Below are 18129 nucleotides of genomic sequence, written 5' to 3' on the forward strand. Positions count from 1 at the left end.
TCGTTATTGGTGCTATTGCATTCTTCTCTGAGGAGAGGGACAGGATTTTTCTGTGAGCAGATAATCCATTCCACAAGAGATAATCAACTAAAAATGTCACATGGTACTGTCTCTGTTCGCATCCTCAGTCAGCAGTCAACGTAAATATCTTGTGACAGTAAAATGAACTGCCTTCCAGGTACGTCCCATCACGTAAAGATATGCAGTTAGGCTTATGCAATGGTTTCGGAATTTCGTTCTTCGGCAGACCAACAGCGTAAGGCGTACAGGATGGATCATGAAGAACCTGGAGTTAACGCTGAAAATTGTATTAAGAACTGCTAAAAAAATGTTCCTAAACTGAAAGACTAATCACTGACGAATAAAAATTATAAAACACAAACATTTACGTAAATTTATAAATTAACATATAAAGAAATAAATTTTGACGTGAGAAATGTTGACCTTTCAACAGAAAACGGCCCTTCGTGTCGATTTATGTACTGTTAAGACAAGCTGAAAGATGACTCTAGTGTAAAATCAGTATGGACATAACACTGAAAGTCAGATCAGTTTAAATGACCAAACAGAATTTATTATTTTCTCTACTGTTACTGTGATTTTCACTTATACAGTTGTCAGATTTGTTCATATTCAGACGTAACGGTTTCCTTTATAATGTAAGGAATAGTACTTTCCTCTGTAACATTCTTGTGTTTATCGACAGTATCCCTATCATATCTGTGGTTGAGTCATTCAGTTGTCATCTGCGATGCCGAAAATTGGTTTATGATTGAATAAATAGTAGTTTCAAAACCTCAGAAAGAACTACATTTTGATTTTATTGTAATGTTGTGTCAAGCAACGACTGAGAATTTAGTTGCAGAAACTTGTGCATTTAAAACGAGTTTATTCTTATCGGTTCGAAATAAAAATTGATCTGTGAAACGAGTTACGATATATGCCTTCGAAGTGCTGAGCACCCACTCCTCTCTCTTGTGTCATAGTTCTGCCATATACTACATACACATGACATGCCGAGATGTCGTAGATGCACCTGTAACTATTACGAAAAAACTGTCAGTGGCAGATTCGAATATTTATTCCGTTCCCTCGCCCACGTCCTCCCCCCAAACATGCCACGGCAACAATAGAAATAAGTATTCTCTGTCGGAATGGAGCTATTTTCAGTCCCAATGAAGTCAGTATATGCAAATGGGGCGCCTTTGAATACCATGGTAATTAATATCTCCTTAGTGTCTTAACTGTTCCGAACAGCCGAATTTTGTTACATTTTCATAGTTTTTTCACCTAATGCGAAGTTAGAGCATAGTTGCCTTTTCTTTTCATCCGTGCGCTTCTGGCTTTTATTATGAGACAAATGTTGACTTTTTCCCCATAGTTACTATTCGACAAAGATTAGTATTACGAAACTCCACAACTAAAAGTCAAGATATTGTCCAGACGTACAGTCATGCTCAAAAGTATTCGAACGACCTGGAACAAATAAATAAACTTGAGATCAGTTTTCGTTATTGGTGCTATTGCATTCTTCTCTGAGGAGAGGGACAGGATTTTTCTGTGAGCAGATAATCCATTCCACAAGAGATAATCAACTAAAAATGTCACATGGTACTGTCTCTGTTCGCATCCTCAGTCAGCAGTCAACGTAAATATCTTGTGACAGTAAAATGAACTGCCTTCCAGGTACATTACTATTCGACAAAGATTAGTATTACGAAACTCCACAACTAAAAGTCAAGATATTATCCAGACGTACAGTCATGCTCAAAAGTATTCGAACGACCTGAATTGCATTTTGCCTGATTCGAATGCAACCAGCCAACCGCAGCTGTCTAGCAGGTCCTCTAATCGCTCCTTGGTACAGTCGTTTGACTATTGAAAATGGTTTCAACAAGTCACCATCAGAAAACACTACTCTGTATCGCAATAACTCAAGTTGTAAAGTAATACCAAGATATTAGAATTATAAGGGAACACCTTATCACAGATAAGACTGTCCTTAAGGCTTGTAAGCTCACATTTAATTCAATAAATGACATACCTGAAATGTTACCACTCTCATTATTACGTCAGATTGGTAACGCACGTAGTAAGTTCGTCGTATTCATGATTTCCTCTTCAAAGTAACATACCGTACTTGTTATTTAACACTAAATGACATTAAAAATTTAAGTTATTCACGAGCAGGCAGTTGAGAATATGTATGAACTTCAAATGACACGACGAACCGTCTTGTTCTGGATGTGGATTCAAACCCAGGTCATGCAGACTAAGATTTCGTGACTAACGAAAACTAACAGTCATTCCTGACTAGGCATACAGAGAGTGATATACCTCGACTTCAGACAGTATCAGTTAGCAAATATCAACTTAAAACCACATAAAGTAAACATTTTTAACGGGCACGATTTCCTACCCAGCATCTATTGTCCCTGTTAACGAACTACGGGAAATGTTAAATATTGCTTCTTCACAAGTAACTTACTTGAAATGTCGTGAGGTAAAGCTTTGTGTAGGACAGGGTTTTGAACCCAGAACCTAATCGGATTGTTATCTAAGCACAATCATCTGTGACATACCTGATTTTCTCCGCAGTAGCTAGATGTTTTAACTGAAATGACGAGACGAAACATTAATTTTTTCCTTCTCACGACTACTACCCGACACCTATCGCTGTTGTATTCTCGAGAAAACTAACGTTAAATGTGGGTTTTTTTACACCAGCAGCGACATGTGAGCATGTTTGAACTGGAAATAATATGACGAAGAGTTCAGTGCTGACTGGGAACCGAACCCCACACATATCGTTTCTACACACAAACAGACGTCAGCTATCGAATTTTTTCTCCGCCAGCAGCTCGGAATAACATCCTTGAACTTACAGTGATCTCGCAAATAGTCATATGTCTTGACCGCCTCCTAGATCATTTTAATTCCCTGCATCCTAGCATCAAGTTTACCATGGAGGTGGAAAGTGATGGAAAGCTTCCGTTTCTGGATGTTCTGGTGTACAGAAAGGATGATGGGACACGGGACACAGTGTTTATCGAAAGCCTACGCACACGGACCGTTACGTACATGCATCTAGCTGTCATCCATCGTTCAGTGTACGGGAGTCCTGCGGACGTTGGCGAGAAGAGCTTATGCCATTTCAGATGGAGAAAGCTTGACACAAGAATACGACCATCTTAAGATTGTGTTCAAGCAGAATGGCTATACAGATAAACAGATCCGTCGTGCTTTCCAGTTTGGACCTTCGCCTGAACCACCAGAAGATACCTGCAAATCGGTAGCTTTTCTGCCTTTTGCTGGGAGCATTTCCTCGAAGATACGAAGGATTCTGAAAAGATATCATATCAAAAGTATTTTTCGTCCGCCACCCAAGATTAGTGCGCTCCTTGGCTCTGTTAAGGATGACTTGGGTTTGACGAAGCCCGGTGTGTACAAGATCCCTTGCCATTGTGGGATGGCTTATATTGGTGAGACAATCCGGACCATTCAGGACCGATGTGTTGAGCATCAGCGGCACACACGGCTGCTTCAGCCTGAGAAATCTGCAGTGGCGGAACACTATCTCACCAAGGGAAACAGAATGCTATATGACGAGACACAAATGGTTGCCCCTGCATCTCGCTATTGGGACTGTGTTTTAAAAGAATCCATAGAGATTCGTTTATCTGACAATCTTATTAATAGAGACAAGGGTTATCTTAAATAAGACTTGGGACCCGGTGTTATCTGACATTAAAAAACAACGGACTGTGGTTCGATCGTCGGAATAAATTTTTTTTTTTAAATTTTTGACAGCGATATCTCGATTTCGCCTGTTTCCACCACTGCCGCTACAGGGCAGTTACGGCACCTTCTCGCACACGTTTTGTGGGTCTTCTGCGGCCTATATAGGGGCCGCCGCTTTCGCTGGGAAGTCAGTTCCGGCGAGATTTTGCACCAGCACTCTCACCTGAAGATGGCGGCCAGTTGGACAGCGGAAATGTTGTGTCATGAAAACGTTATAATCCGGCGGCATACCCCAGAAGAATATTATCAGTAATATGTCTCACTGGGAGTCAATAACGTCAGATATCGTTATTGTTGACAACGAATGAAAATGCCTTAAAAATCAAAATTATTATCCACCAGCAGATAGGTGTTCTCATGCTAGAGCTTGATAATTTATAATGAAAACTTTAGTGCCGGACCAGGATTCGAAACCATTCACGCGCAATATGTGGAGATGTTGAGGAATCTGCAGTTTTGAACAAACAGCTAATTGTAGTTGAGCTGTATTGTCACGAAGGGATCAAATTCCCCGTTAAGGGTGGTCTGAGTTGCATTCCTAGTTCAGAACCTATTTTATCGGCATACAGAAGCTCGAATGAATGATGGAATAAGAGTCCTGTGATCCTACATAGCGTTTGTTTCGTCACTAGAAATAAATAACTAGTATAAGGAGGGATACTGGTGATAGAGTTTCTACATGTCGCCACTCCTGACTATATTGTGGTTCATGCTGGCGTCTACTTGGTAGAGAAGGAATATCATGTTTAATGTGATTTCAGACCACAATGCCACTATACCTTCTTCATTTGGCGTAGCCAGAAGAGAATAGAATCTGTCTCTCCCTATCAAAAATCATGGGCAGAAGATGGAATCGAACCCAGACCATAAGAATATGAACCTAGCTGCCTCGGCTATCCGGTGCATACATTCTACTCTATTTTGTAATCACCGAAATAAAATCACGTAACTGCCACCTACACAGAACTGCCAACAGTGTAGGATGCAGAAAAATTAAATAGGAAGTGTTCCTTTGCATTTGAGCTACTCTATTGCGCTATCTGTTTGTTGAAACCGTCCTGCAGTGCAAAAGAAAAGCTGTAACTGTCTGTCTCTCAGAAGTCTAGATCTGGCCCTATGTATTATCTCACAGCACTGTGGAATTCCGAAGATCTGGAGGAACTATTGACTTCCGGAGCAGCTGTAGCTACATGGCAGCTAGTGGCGTAACAGTAGGCATTGTGCACTGTAGATAAGATGTCGTGATGTCGTGAGTTCGTGTACATTCACTGCTACAGTTTTGAAAACGCAATTCTGCTGTCTGCTGAAGTTATCAATTTAGTGGAACTTTGAACAAAATTGCCTTCACTTCTCAACCCAAAATAGTCGCATGTGGAAAAAGGGCTAACTTCAGCAACATTTCGTTCTTTTCAGGTTTAATAGACGGCCAGGCGGCAGATGCATCTCGAAGCTTTTGTATTATGTATGGGGAGAGCGCATCGTGCCCAAATAGTCAGAAAAGTATTTTCTACATTAGCTATTGAGTGGAAGTGGCATTTTATTCTTCTTCAAACCTTGTTTGACAGCTTTAACTCAGAACAAGCTTTCTACGTGCATGTAATCAGTAAACTGCATGTGCACAGTCAGACTGTTATAGATAACATCAGAGAATTCGCATATATCGTTGATGATTTATTTCTCTCTCATGTTTAGTATGGTTTTAACAACACTAAAAGAAACATTACGATAATTGTGCAATGTATTGTAAGAAATGAAATGAATCTACCCACGATAACCTTACGACGAAAGTCTGGTTTAGTAAAACTATCTGTACACAAGCGTGCCTCTATCGGCACGAATTTGTAAATTACTACTCACTTCGATTTCGATTGGGTCTGTGTTTTTTGGTATGCTGTGTCGTGTTCAACAGGTATGCAAATGTAGCTTTTCATAAATAAAGTTGTGTGTTCCTAGAAACCCAAAATGTGCTTGTCAGCAGCGGGAAGAGGTTTTACCTGTTGTGAAGCATTGTAAGTTTTTCGCCATTGCACTGTGAGCTGAAAGTATTTTCTTGCGATTTGCATATCAGTTCATTTCCTTCATACCTATCACCCTGGCATGTGAGTCTTAAGTGAAGAACAATATTGAATTTCGTATCGTTGACAGTCGATTCGAATTTCTTCAGAGACTCTTGTATTGTGAAGCAGCTTGGCAGTCAGAAAGTTGAGATCTATGACCTTTAACACTATTTACTGAGTCGAGTTGCTAAGAAGATTTGATGTGTGAAGGTTTTCTTCTGATTTCGTTACAGAATTTTTTCTGGAAATTCTCAGCTCCATAAAAAAGAGGGGAAAAAAACCTCGCACACGCTGGTCCCTAGGACGGCTAAAACTGACGACTTCTTGAACCGTTGCAACACGGGAGAAGGGCGGTACCGCGGGGCTACAGCAACACTGCTGCCTGTACCCCACTCTCAGCATGGTGTTGGTTGCTCAGACTCATAACGCATTGCGAAAAATAATGAAAGTTGTCACTTATGTGAAGAATAGCATTTCTGTAGCCAAAAAATTGAATTTTCTGTCGCAGTGCCTTAGTTAACATGAGGATTATGTAGTACGAGTCATTCAAATGGAAAGGGAATATCAAGTGAATTTAGCGAGTCAATTCAGTACCATACGCGGAAGTGATTGCACTACCACAGTGTTGCCAAATGTTTGTGACGATGTTGCCAGTTCTCAGCTGTGCCAGGAACAGCTCTGTAGCGTTGTAGGAGGAGAATCCCGTGCTCGTGTCATAGGAGCATACGGAGAGGAGGCGCGGTGTTTCGTTAGTATGCAGCGTTTTCTCCTACCAGTTGTGTCAAACATTCAGGTGTGTAATCTTCCATCACGATTACAGATTCCCAAAAAATATATACGAATAAAACACTTTCCTTTTTACTTTGCGACAAAAGATTATTTCAGTACAATAAAAAGTCTTTTGAAATCAACTTTGCCCACCTTTCGCGAAAACACACTGCATCTATATGCAGTCTTGTGATCATACAAGTAGAATTTCATGAACTGCACAAGAATGTAGAAAAATTTTGGTGCAAATGGAAGCTGTAAGAAACACAGTTAACTAATTATTCTATACCACGTAATAATCAATTCATTTGAAAATTCAGAAGAGAAGAAACTAAAAATTATGCCCATTAAGACAGGAACTAAAGTGCAGATGTGGGCACTGCAGATCTGTGCTTTTTTATCTTCAGATCTACACGAATAATGTATACTAACCAGCGTATTCATTGCTTTTGTAATGTTTCCCTCTTGTTTAGTCTTCTAATGATGAACTGCATCCACACCCATGAGTTTGATTGTTCCTTTTATCCTTCCATCCACCATCTTGGTGCGTTATTGTTCGGTGTTCAACAAGGAGAATATTATGCCTGCTACCACTAGGTATTAAAACGAGGTCGCAAGAAGGCTAACGAATTATAATCAAAACACAGTGAGACGCCAATTTGTTTGTCGTCATGGTGTTGACAGAAATACTTGGGTGTTATTGCCTGCATGAGCGGCGTCCCGTTGTCGTCATCTCTTACTGATATTTTCATATTACCCTGAACACATGAATGCGAGATAAATGTGTATATTCTCCGTGACGAAACACCCCACATTCCATTCATCCTGATACATTCGTTGCCGGCCGATGTGGCCGTGCGGTTAAAGGCGCTTCAGTCTGGAACCGCGTGACCGCTACGGTCGCAGGTTCGAATCCTGCTTCGGGCATGGATGTGTGTGATGTCCTTAGGTTAGTTAGGTTTAATTAGTTCTAAGTTCTAGGCGACTGATGACCTCAGAAGTTGAGTCGCATAGTGCTCAGAGCCATACATTCGTTACGTGCATCGGCGGCAATGAGTGATAGGAAAGCTGTTGTGAGGTGACGAATAACAATAACCACGGTAGTAATAACAAATCAATAATCAAGGTTGTTTACTGCATTACAGACGATTAACAAAATAACCAAGAAAGGCTGAGTGTTTAATTGGCGCACTTCATAGATGTTCTTACCATTTTGTTACTGAATTCTGTTCTGGTTGTTTGTGGAGAGAAAAGAAAGAAGCATGTAGCCATACATATCGCTAGTACAACGAGATATTATCTATCAACTATCCTTGCTTTACATGACGAGACGAACATGGCGTCACCGAGCTGATATTTGAAATGCATTTCTGTTCTCTCTCTCTGTCTCTCTCTCTCTCTCTTTATCTTTTTCTTTTTCTTTTTCTGAGGAAAGCATCGAGAAGCGCGAATAATAAGCAAGTAGGCATATAACCCGTTTACAGTTATTTTCATTGGGATACGTAATGCAAAAATACAACTTTCAGGTGTATTATTGCGTAATTCCAGTTATTGACAGTCTATTCGTGAGCTTGCTCGCTAGTAGGGTGAAACCTATCGCAAAGGCAAGCAAAACACAAATATTTCTTGCACCATGTGCAACACACAACGAAATCTCGCTGCACTGACTTGTTGACCGATGTATTGCACGGAAAACATATCTGATTCATGTTGCTAAATTCAAGTCTATCAGATATCAATTTGGATGCGTACCAAGTGTTTAAAAGTATATCTTGAAATACGCAGAAAGGCCCATAGAGGTATTCGACTGAAACGTAGGTATGACCAAAATTGTAACTGGGGTCGACAGCATCGTCGTCTACCACCTTGACATCTCGATCGGTGACAATGCTCAGCCGGTTACTTAACGTTTACTGGTATCAAAGCTGCAGCATGAAAACACAAAAATGTTAATAACCCGAAGATCATTAACTTTGGAACCCATAGTAAAGCAAAGCAATCATCAGTCGAAAGAGTGGTTTGAACACCACAGTGCTTTAATAGGCACGGTCTTGATGGAGGTGGTACGCCGTTGCTTTCCTCCGACCTTTGAGTTGACTTACGTAGCTAGTTAATAGGGAAACATACAGTTTAACGTGCCTTTCGGACCACAAAGCAACTCGGCATTTTTCACATCAAAAAACACTGCCCGAGGGGAAGTGAGTGTAAAATGGCACATAAAATTCGTGAGACTGTTGAGGGATCGAACATCAGACCTTCGTATCCGTAGTCTTGCTCTTTACCACCTTGCCACCATGCAGCCAACACTGTGGTTTCTGCTTGGCATTAAAATTTGGATCTCTCGTTTGTGCCTCCGTTGGCACCTGCGTATCCCTTAGGAGACAAATACGCCTCAGTTTGTGGATGAACGCAGACTTAGGTTGATAATCATTTTCAATATTTAGCAGTACTGTACCCATTGGTGTTAAACTCGTTTTCAACCAATGATTCCTGCAGCTACAGGAACACTGCTTGTGATATCTCTTAGACAAAATACTTACGCAGTGATATCAGACGAAAAGATCAACCCGACACAAATTGTGGGAAGTTTGTTTTACAACCTTTGTGCCTGGATAAATAGCTTTTCCTATTTGAGATAACTGTGAACGTTGTGCATAAGACGATTTAAGAAGATGCTAAATTCCTTCAGCTACGCCAATGTTTAAATAAATCGTCTTAAGGGCACTAAATCATGGTTCGTGAATCGTTTACCGGCCGCACTCTGCCGCGTTTCGCTGGCTGGAAGGCAAAAAGCTTACTGATAAATTTCACAGATGGAAAAGGGGGACGAAATATCTCCCACTGGAAGGTCATGTTGTTTTATTTAAATGATTACAAAATCAACTAAAACGAACAGTGAGGTTGTCAGTATAAGCACATTAATGTTGTCAATATGATGTTGCACTGCCTAGGGACTGTAATGATAAAGGGCCTGTTTAGGTCAGGCATATTGTATACAGAAGTGGAAGAGAGAGCACCACTAAATTCTAAAATCCGTATGCATTACATACACACAAAAATTACTGTGACAGTGTACTTATGGAGCCCAATGAGTGAATTGCGTATTTTCCGGCGAGAAAGAGCACTGGCAAACAGTCTTCGCTACATTAGATTACTTAAACTGGTGTCACTCTGAGATAGAATTTATGGTCAGCGGCTTAGTGTAAGGACAATGAGGGATGCGGGTTTTGCAACTGTGAACTACTTTCCTACATTATAGAAGCGAATATTAAATTTGAACTAATATTGCGAAAATTATGAACCTGGAGAGCTTAGACTGAAAATCTTTCTATTTATTGCAAAGGAAAACAATCGATTTTCTAAAGCATTCTCTGTCATACACAACTTGAAACAGATCACGTCGAACAAATCATATGGAAGAACTGACAGCGACGTAAATCGGAAGGCAGTAAGATCCCTTGGCTTTGGGTTTGGCAGCATTCGGCAGCCATTTCTAGGCGCAAGTAAATGAAGAAAGGCAGCGCGTTTTTGTTATCAAGTAACGTCTTCATCAATTACTTTAGTTTTAATGTGATCTACAAGTAATTGCTGATGTTTGATATTAACATGAAAAGGATTCCGTAGACAGGGAAAGAACCTGTTCTTGGGCAACTACTTCTATAATGAGCAAAAGGCTTTAATTATCTTCAAGCACATGTGTTCCAGCAGCAGTATGAAGGAAATGATAGTAATAATGACGCTAACTTCACACTTCACAGTGGATTTTCTCGAACTAAGAAATTTCATGAATTAGCGAAAATTTCAAAATAGCTTCACATCGAGGCTATGATGCCCCAGAAGAGTCTTTACGTTCTGCTGATATGAGGATAGCATAATCTTCACTACAGAAGCCTCTTCTACTTAACCATTTAATAGACTCGCATTTTTTCTACGGTAACTAATTCTGTAAGATAAGCACACCATCCGTTACAACACACTCCTGGCCACAATGGTCTGGTGGAACGAACTATCACAAGTGGAATGCGTGAGTTCAGTCATTTACTTTTAAGAGGCACAAACAGATTTACTTTACCTCTGGTAACCTCAAGAGGAAGACTTTATAATCCAGAATCCTCATTAAACATCACGTTCCATCTTTCCCAACTGGGCAAGGCAGGTTTACGTTGGGAAATGACATAGGTGGAGGTAATGGTAAACAGAAATACTGTCACCAGTAAACTTACACTAGAAAATTTTATTTGATTAACTGATAGACATTTAAAGGAAAAGGGGTCTTATTTTACTTGTACTTGATTGAACTAGAGACGTTGAAAAATTTGGTGCTGGACTGTGATTCGAAATCGTATCTCCTCTTTCGAGGATCTGAATATATCGAAACACTATAGTTTAATCATTTCGTTTCTTTTCCCAAGACTGCAATCTTCTCTAGGTCTTCTCCAAAGCAAGTATGTGGGTCTGAATCCTGATCCAGTACAAAAATATTCATAATTTCATTTCAAGCCCTATCACGTGCACACCGCCCGGCTGGTGAAAATTAACGTGCATTTTTAATGTCTGTTCATGTGTTGCCAACAATTTCTCGTCAAACACGCACACATCTTACTGTTGGTGAGTAAGCAATTGATCCTTAAGTTATATTTGTGGACGATATAGAAGAACGATAGGAGTGCGATTCGAATGTCACTCAGGCATAAAAATTTTTATCCTTATTTTAGATTCAAACATCTAGCAGCTGGTAAGAAAAACCGATACGTAACATTTTATTTTACTTAGTTAACAATCCGGTTACGTGTTGGGTTCGTATCTGCGTCACAGAACTTTACATCATGCACTTCATCTTTAAATGGATACACACTTTGTTACTTCTGAATTGAGGTATATCAGACATCTTTCGTGGTTAGTTAACAGGGATGAAAGGGTCTTGATAGGAGTCCCGGTTTATTACAAAAATTGTCGTCTTTTATTTTCAAGTTTAGATTTGGTTACTGATATTTGGCGAAAATTTCGGTAATTCATGACTCTTCATTACTAGTCAGCAATATGATATGATTAGATTAGATTAGATTAATACTTGTTCCATAGATCATGAATACGACATTTCGTAATGATGTGGAACGTATCATTTTAATGAAAGATTTCTTTACATAGCAGTATTGAATTTCTTTACAACAATTTTTTACCCTCTCTCTCATTCCTTTTTATTTTTATCTCTGTGTCTCTGTCTCTCTCCCTTTCTCTCTCTCTCCCTTTCTCTCTCTCTCTCTCTCTCTCTCTCTCTCTCTCTCTCTCTCTCTCTCACCACACACACACACACACACACACACACACACACACACACACACACACACACACATATTCTCTTTTTATTTTTATTTGTTCGTTGTGCTCGACTATCGGCGAGGCACGAAAACGTCCGTGAAAGGGTTTCTTAGTTTTGAGCATAGTTATGAAAAATATAAAAACAACTATGAGAGTTACTGATTTATGATGCTTAGTTAGCTGTCAGTTCTGAGTATTATTAGTAACTACGCTTCAATCCCTAAACCCAGTTACAGAAATGCGGATCAGACGCATTACGTATTCCAGGCCGTATCAGCCGCGTCTTTGAGACGCCAGCTATGGTCACTTCCCAGCCCGCTGTAGGATCCCATCGGTTCGTCTTCTTCCTGCTGGTACTGTAACTGAGATTAGGCAACAACGCAAGATATATTTGTCAACACTGTGATCGACGAATTACTTCCTGGTGTGCACGGAATTAAGCCTCAAAGTTCACTTGATTTTTCCTGTTATTTCCATTGAATAATCTGAGTAATTTTTGCTTCAGGTCTAACAAAAGATTGTAAATTTACGGTTATCAGCCCAGGAAAATAGTTGCACATGGAAATCACAACTAATCTCGTACTTTAAACAGCGGTTTACGAGTTCTACCCCTATTAACCTTGTAAGAGGAATGCCTGAAACAAACCTCTTCGCTAGCTCTGTGGTGACGTGCTGACCTACGGAAAATCGTCTGTTATGATTCGCGTTTGCAGTCTCGCTGACGGTAACGTTTTTATCCTTTCTGTGAAACAGCTACAAGCAGTCAGATTAAACATCGATAAGCACATCGCAAGAATATACTTTCAGCTCACAGTGCAATGGTGAAAAACTTACAATGCTGCACAACAGGTAAAACCTCTTTACGCTGCTGACAAGCAAATTTTGGGTTTCTAGGAATACACAACTTTATTTATGAAATGCCACATTTGCATACCTGTTGAGCATAACACAGCATACCAATTAAACACAGACCCAATCGAAATCGAAGTGAGTAGTATTTTACAAATTCGTGCCGTTAGAGGCAAGCTTCTGTACAGATAGTTTTACTAAAAGAGAGTTTCGTCGTAAGGTTATCGTGGGTAGTTTCATTTCATTTCTTACAATAAAGTGTACTATTTTCGTAAGGTTTCTTTTAGTGTTGTTAAAACAATTCCAAACATGAGAGAGAGATTAATCATCAATGATATATGCGAATTCTCTGATGTTATCTATAACAGTCTGACTGTGCACATGCAGTTTACTGATTACATGCACGTAGAAAACTTGTTCTGAGTTAAAGCTGGCAAACAAGGTTTGAAGAACAATAAAATACCACTACCACACGACAGCTAATGTATAAAATACTTTTCTGACTATTTGGGCACGACGCGCTCTCCCCATACATAATACAAAAGCTTCGAGATGCATCTGCTGCCTGGCCGTCTATTAAACCTGAAAAGAACGAAATGTTGCTGAAGTTAGCCCTTTTTTCACATGCGACTATTTTGAGTTGAGAAGTGAGGGGAATTATGTTCAAAGTGCCACTAAGCTGATAACTTCAGCAGACAGCAGAATTGCGTTTTCAAAAATGTAGCAGTGAATGTACACGAACTCAAGACATCTTATCTACAGTGCACAATGCTTCCTGTTACGCTACTTTTTTTTATATGAACCTATTATCAATCCTACTTTCTTTTCTATGTATTTGAACTCGCGACATGTTTTTTTAATTTTTTATAGGTTTTTTTACTTTTTTTATTTTCCTGGACCTCTTCCACTTTAGGCGTTGGCCCCTATCATCCATATCACCTCCAAAATCCTATCTAACCTAAAAAATTTAAAAAAAAGAAAATAATAATAATAATAAAAAAATCTGTTGCCACCGCCACTTTCACCCTAACTTAACCTACTTTTTTATTTATTTTTTAATTTTTTATTTAAATAATATATAAAGGAACTGAATAAATCTTCTTGCCGTGACAATCTGTCCAATACCCGTGAAACAGAAGAACACGAAATCAATCAAGCACATCTGATTTGTTTTATGTTACGGCTTCTGGCAAAATTAGTTTTCCTCAGGCACTTTCACCTGAAGCAGAATTAGTATCGACTCGCTGTAGTGTTGTGCACCAACCAAAAAAAAAAATTACCACTTCATTATGGCAAAGTGTGAAGTAAGAAATTTTGAAACAAAACTTTGTATTTCCGACTCGTTTTAAGGTTGTGGTGCTCTTCCATTATATACTGTATGTACTCGTCTATACTCGCATGTGAATTCGTAACTGAAAAATATGCAAACTGGCCGATAATCCAAGCATAGCTATTGTGCTTTGTTGCAGGAAAGAAATGCCTGTCTGGTTGAAGTACATCTTTAAGTGTTATAGCAGAGTCTGTGGTTCTAGTAATTATTGCGAGTTTTTTTCTAGTCCAGTTCCATATGTGGTATTGGTCGCGACAGATGAGAATGTGTGCCAAGGTATCTACAGTATGGCAATGATCGCAGTACGGACTCTGCTTCATTTTGATATTGTGCAACTTTTCACCTGTGGGGACCTTCTCGTTCACAATGTCATACCACGTGGACACTGCTTTGGAGTGGAGGATGGGATTGTTAATGTTTTTCCAGACGTTACTCCAGTTGACCGCTGGATATTTCGCTTCAATTGGGTTTTGCCTATGGTGTCTCGTGAGGTGGTAATAGGTCCTTCTGATGTTAAGCAGCTGTGAAGTATCTTGAATATAGCTCATTTCCAGGTAATAAGTCCGGACGTGATCGAGTTGAGCGCTGATGCGACCAACATCGACTGGGGCCTTTTTGCTCGTTGGGGTTAACCTGTTGAATAACGTTTTCGTAATTGTCGGATGGGGTGACTGCAGTATTTTGCGGATTCGGTCCATATATACGGCAGTGCATTGGTTCTTGATGTCTTTGACGCCCAAACCACCAGCGGCGCGGATTAACACTATGGTTGCATGGCGACTTTAAAGATGTTTCCGCTCCATATGAACCAATACGCTGCAGCTAAAAGCTTTTGCGCTGTATCCTTGGGTACTGGTAACACTGCTGTGATGTGATATATTTTGCTTAGCACATAGCTGTTAATCAATAGAGCTCTCTGTATCCGATTGAGCGTTCTAGTTTTGTGTTCACGGAGGGTAGCCCTGAATATATGTAGTTTATGGTCCCAGTTGGCTACTGTCATGTCTCTTGGGGTGACCATTAGAATCATACCTAAGTGGTTCGTCTTCTCTGTTCTTTGTAGCCATGTTCTTTGAATGGTCTCCATATGGGGTCCGACAGATAAAATTTTCGATTTTTGTTCATTGAGTTTGGCTCCGGAAGAAGTGGCGTAAGCGTGGATTATTTGTTGAACGACTTCCATTTCTGAGTGCGTGTTAACTACTACACTGACGTCATCAGCATAAGCGTGAAACACGGTTTTTGTACCCAACACCTGTAGACCTTGTAACCTGTGATGCAGGTTTAACAGTAACGGTTCTACGGCGATTGCGTATAGTGCCATAGAAAGGGGGCAGCCTTGTCTCACTGATTGCTTGATCGGGACTGGTGAACTTAGCTGACCATTAATTTTGATTCGAGAGGAAGTGCCGACTATACATTTGCGTATGATCTGAATAAAATGAGCACTGAATCCCATCCGTTGCATTACAGTTAGTAGAAAGTGGTAGTTGATGCGGTCAAAAGCCTTATCGAAGTCTAAAAACATGAGACCAACATTGCATTTGCATAGCCACGACAAATATATTATGTCTCTATATTCACATAATGCATTCGACATTGATCTCCCTGGGACAGCACTCATTTGATAAGGGCCAAGTACTTTCGGCAGTACCGTCTTCAGTCTACAGTTTATGAGTCGGGTGAAGATTTTATAGTCGGAATTAAGGAGTGTTAGTGGTCGAAAATCCTTCAGCGTAGCGCTACGTGGTTTTTTGGGGATCAGTACAATCATTCCTTCGGTAAACTGAGGTGGCATCTGCATGTCTCCCAATAATTCATTGCATATTTTGGTGAATTCCGGTCCTATGATGTGCCAAAACCAAGCATAAAATTCTATGGGTAGGCCATCTAAACCAGCAGATTTCTTTGTCGGCGAGTCTTTGATTATGGCGCATACTTCTTCCTCAGTTATGTGGGCTACAAGGTCGGCGTTGTCAGTCGGATGGACCGTGGATTGAATGTTGGATAAAAGCGGCTCACTTGCCGTCGCGTCAGTCGCCGATGCGGAGTAAAATTCTGTATAATGTTGCACCACGTAGTTTTTTTCTGTGACTTGTTGATCGTATGCGTTCCCCTGTTCATCACTGAGAGTGTGGATTAACTTTTGTTTACCTCTCTTGGCTTCCCGTATCACGTGATATACGGACGTATTCTCCTGCGTCAGTTCAATCGGAGGACGCGATCGAACCTTTTTCCCCTCTAGTGACTGTCGTACCAACGCCGTTATTCTTGCTTTAGTGCGTTTTATTATAGAGCTGTTTGCTACTAATCCCATGTGGTCATCATATAGTTTGCGGAGGCAAAGAAAGTGATACTCCAAGGTGCGTTTTCGCCAGTACGCTTTCATGCGACCATATCGTGCGATGCATTTTTTTATCTGCGGTTTCGCAGACTGTAGCCACCACATGATGCGTGTTGGATATCTGGATTGCATCCGAAGACAACGCTGCCATGTAGCATGGACCTGCTGTTTCAGTACTGCGTCCTCCAAAAGTGACACGTTTAGCTGCCATACGCCCCTTCCCAGGAATGTTTTTTGTTTAGAATGCTTCGCGGTTATATGAAATGCGCAGTGATCCGAGAAGTTAAGAGGCCAAATTTCACAGTCAGTTACATTATGGATAAAACCTTTCGTTACATACAGCCTGCCTAGTCTGCTTGCCGAAGTACTGGATACGTACGTGTATCCTCGGGTGTGCGGGCGAAGGTGGCACCAAGGATCTATCATATCTAGCCCGTTAATTAACAGCAACAGCTCCTCACAAAAGTTGAAGTTCTGGATTTGATCTTCTGGACGCAATACGCAGTTAAAATCTCCATCCAAAATTATGTGCAGTCGAGGATCCGTTATTAATGGGACAATTTCGTCCCGGAACAGGTTGCCCCTTCCTCGTTTTCCGCTGGATCCAGAGGGAGCATATATATTAACAAGAAGCAGATCATATATTTGTGCAGTTATGCCTCGTCCAGATTCAAGTATTGCTTTTGCTGTACATGGTATGCCGTGTTTGAACGGTATTCCTGCTCCACATTCATTGCCTATGTTTAAGATCGCCTCATATCCGTACACATCCGCTATTTTGGTCGTAACTACCTCTTGTAACATCGCTATGTCAATGTCGGCGTCATATAAGTAGTCCTTCACAGATTGTAACTTTACGTCCGAAACTATTCTGTTTACATTGAGCGTGGCGATTTTATACGCCTGCGTCATTCGGTAGTCCAACTAAGCGCATTCAGTGTCGTCAGACCATGCTGTCCCCGTATCAGTTCCGCAGCGGTCAACAGTGTCCATTGGTTCTTCAATTGGAGGGGCGAGGTTCATCTGTACGTCCTCATTCGGGTTGGGGATGTCTGGTTTTCCGATATCTACCACGCCTTGCTTTCAGCTTCGATCTGTTTTAAGAATTTTTTTGGTACGGGAGAGTTTTTTCTCCAGTTCTTGAATCTCTTCAGGGCTCTGTTTTCGTGTTTGCCGTTTAGGTTTCACCGGCTGCTGTCTGATGTTGTCTTCCTCAGCATTCTTCAAATCTTCTAAGCGGGTGGTGTTTCGAGCTAAATTGTCGACCGGGCTCTTGGTGATGATAGCGTCAATAGAGAAATCGGTTCACTATGAGGTTGCTCATTCCGGGATGGTTCTTGCATGTCATTCTCAACAGCGGAGGAATCGGAGAATTTGCTGTGGCTCCCAATATCTTTCGGTGTCCGTTGTGTTGAAACCGTTACAGCTGTCACGATTTCCTTAGGTTCGGGTGGTCTAGCTTCTGTTGTGTCAGTGGTGGCAATCTGGGCTTCTTCTCGGGTTGGATGATTCTCCGAATTCACATCAGGGCTTGGGGTCAAGACTTGGCCGCGGGCAGCCGTAGCGTAAGTCGCTGGCAGCGCAGTCATAGCAGGCGGTCGCGGCGCCCCGCCAGCCGGCAGCTGCGCCACTCGCCGCTGTAAACACTCCGCACGGACGTG

This window comes from Schistocerca piceifrons, chromosome 4 (genome assembly GCF_021461385.2).
Source record: "Schistocerca piceifrons isolate TAMUIC-IGC-003096 chromosome 4, iqSchPice1.1, whole genome shotgun sequence".
NCBI classification, from domain to species: domain Eukaryota; kingdom Metazoa; phylum Arthropoda; class Insecta; order Orthoptera; family Acrididae; genus Schistocerca; species Schistocerca piceifrons.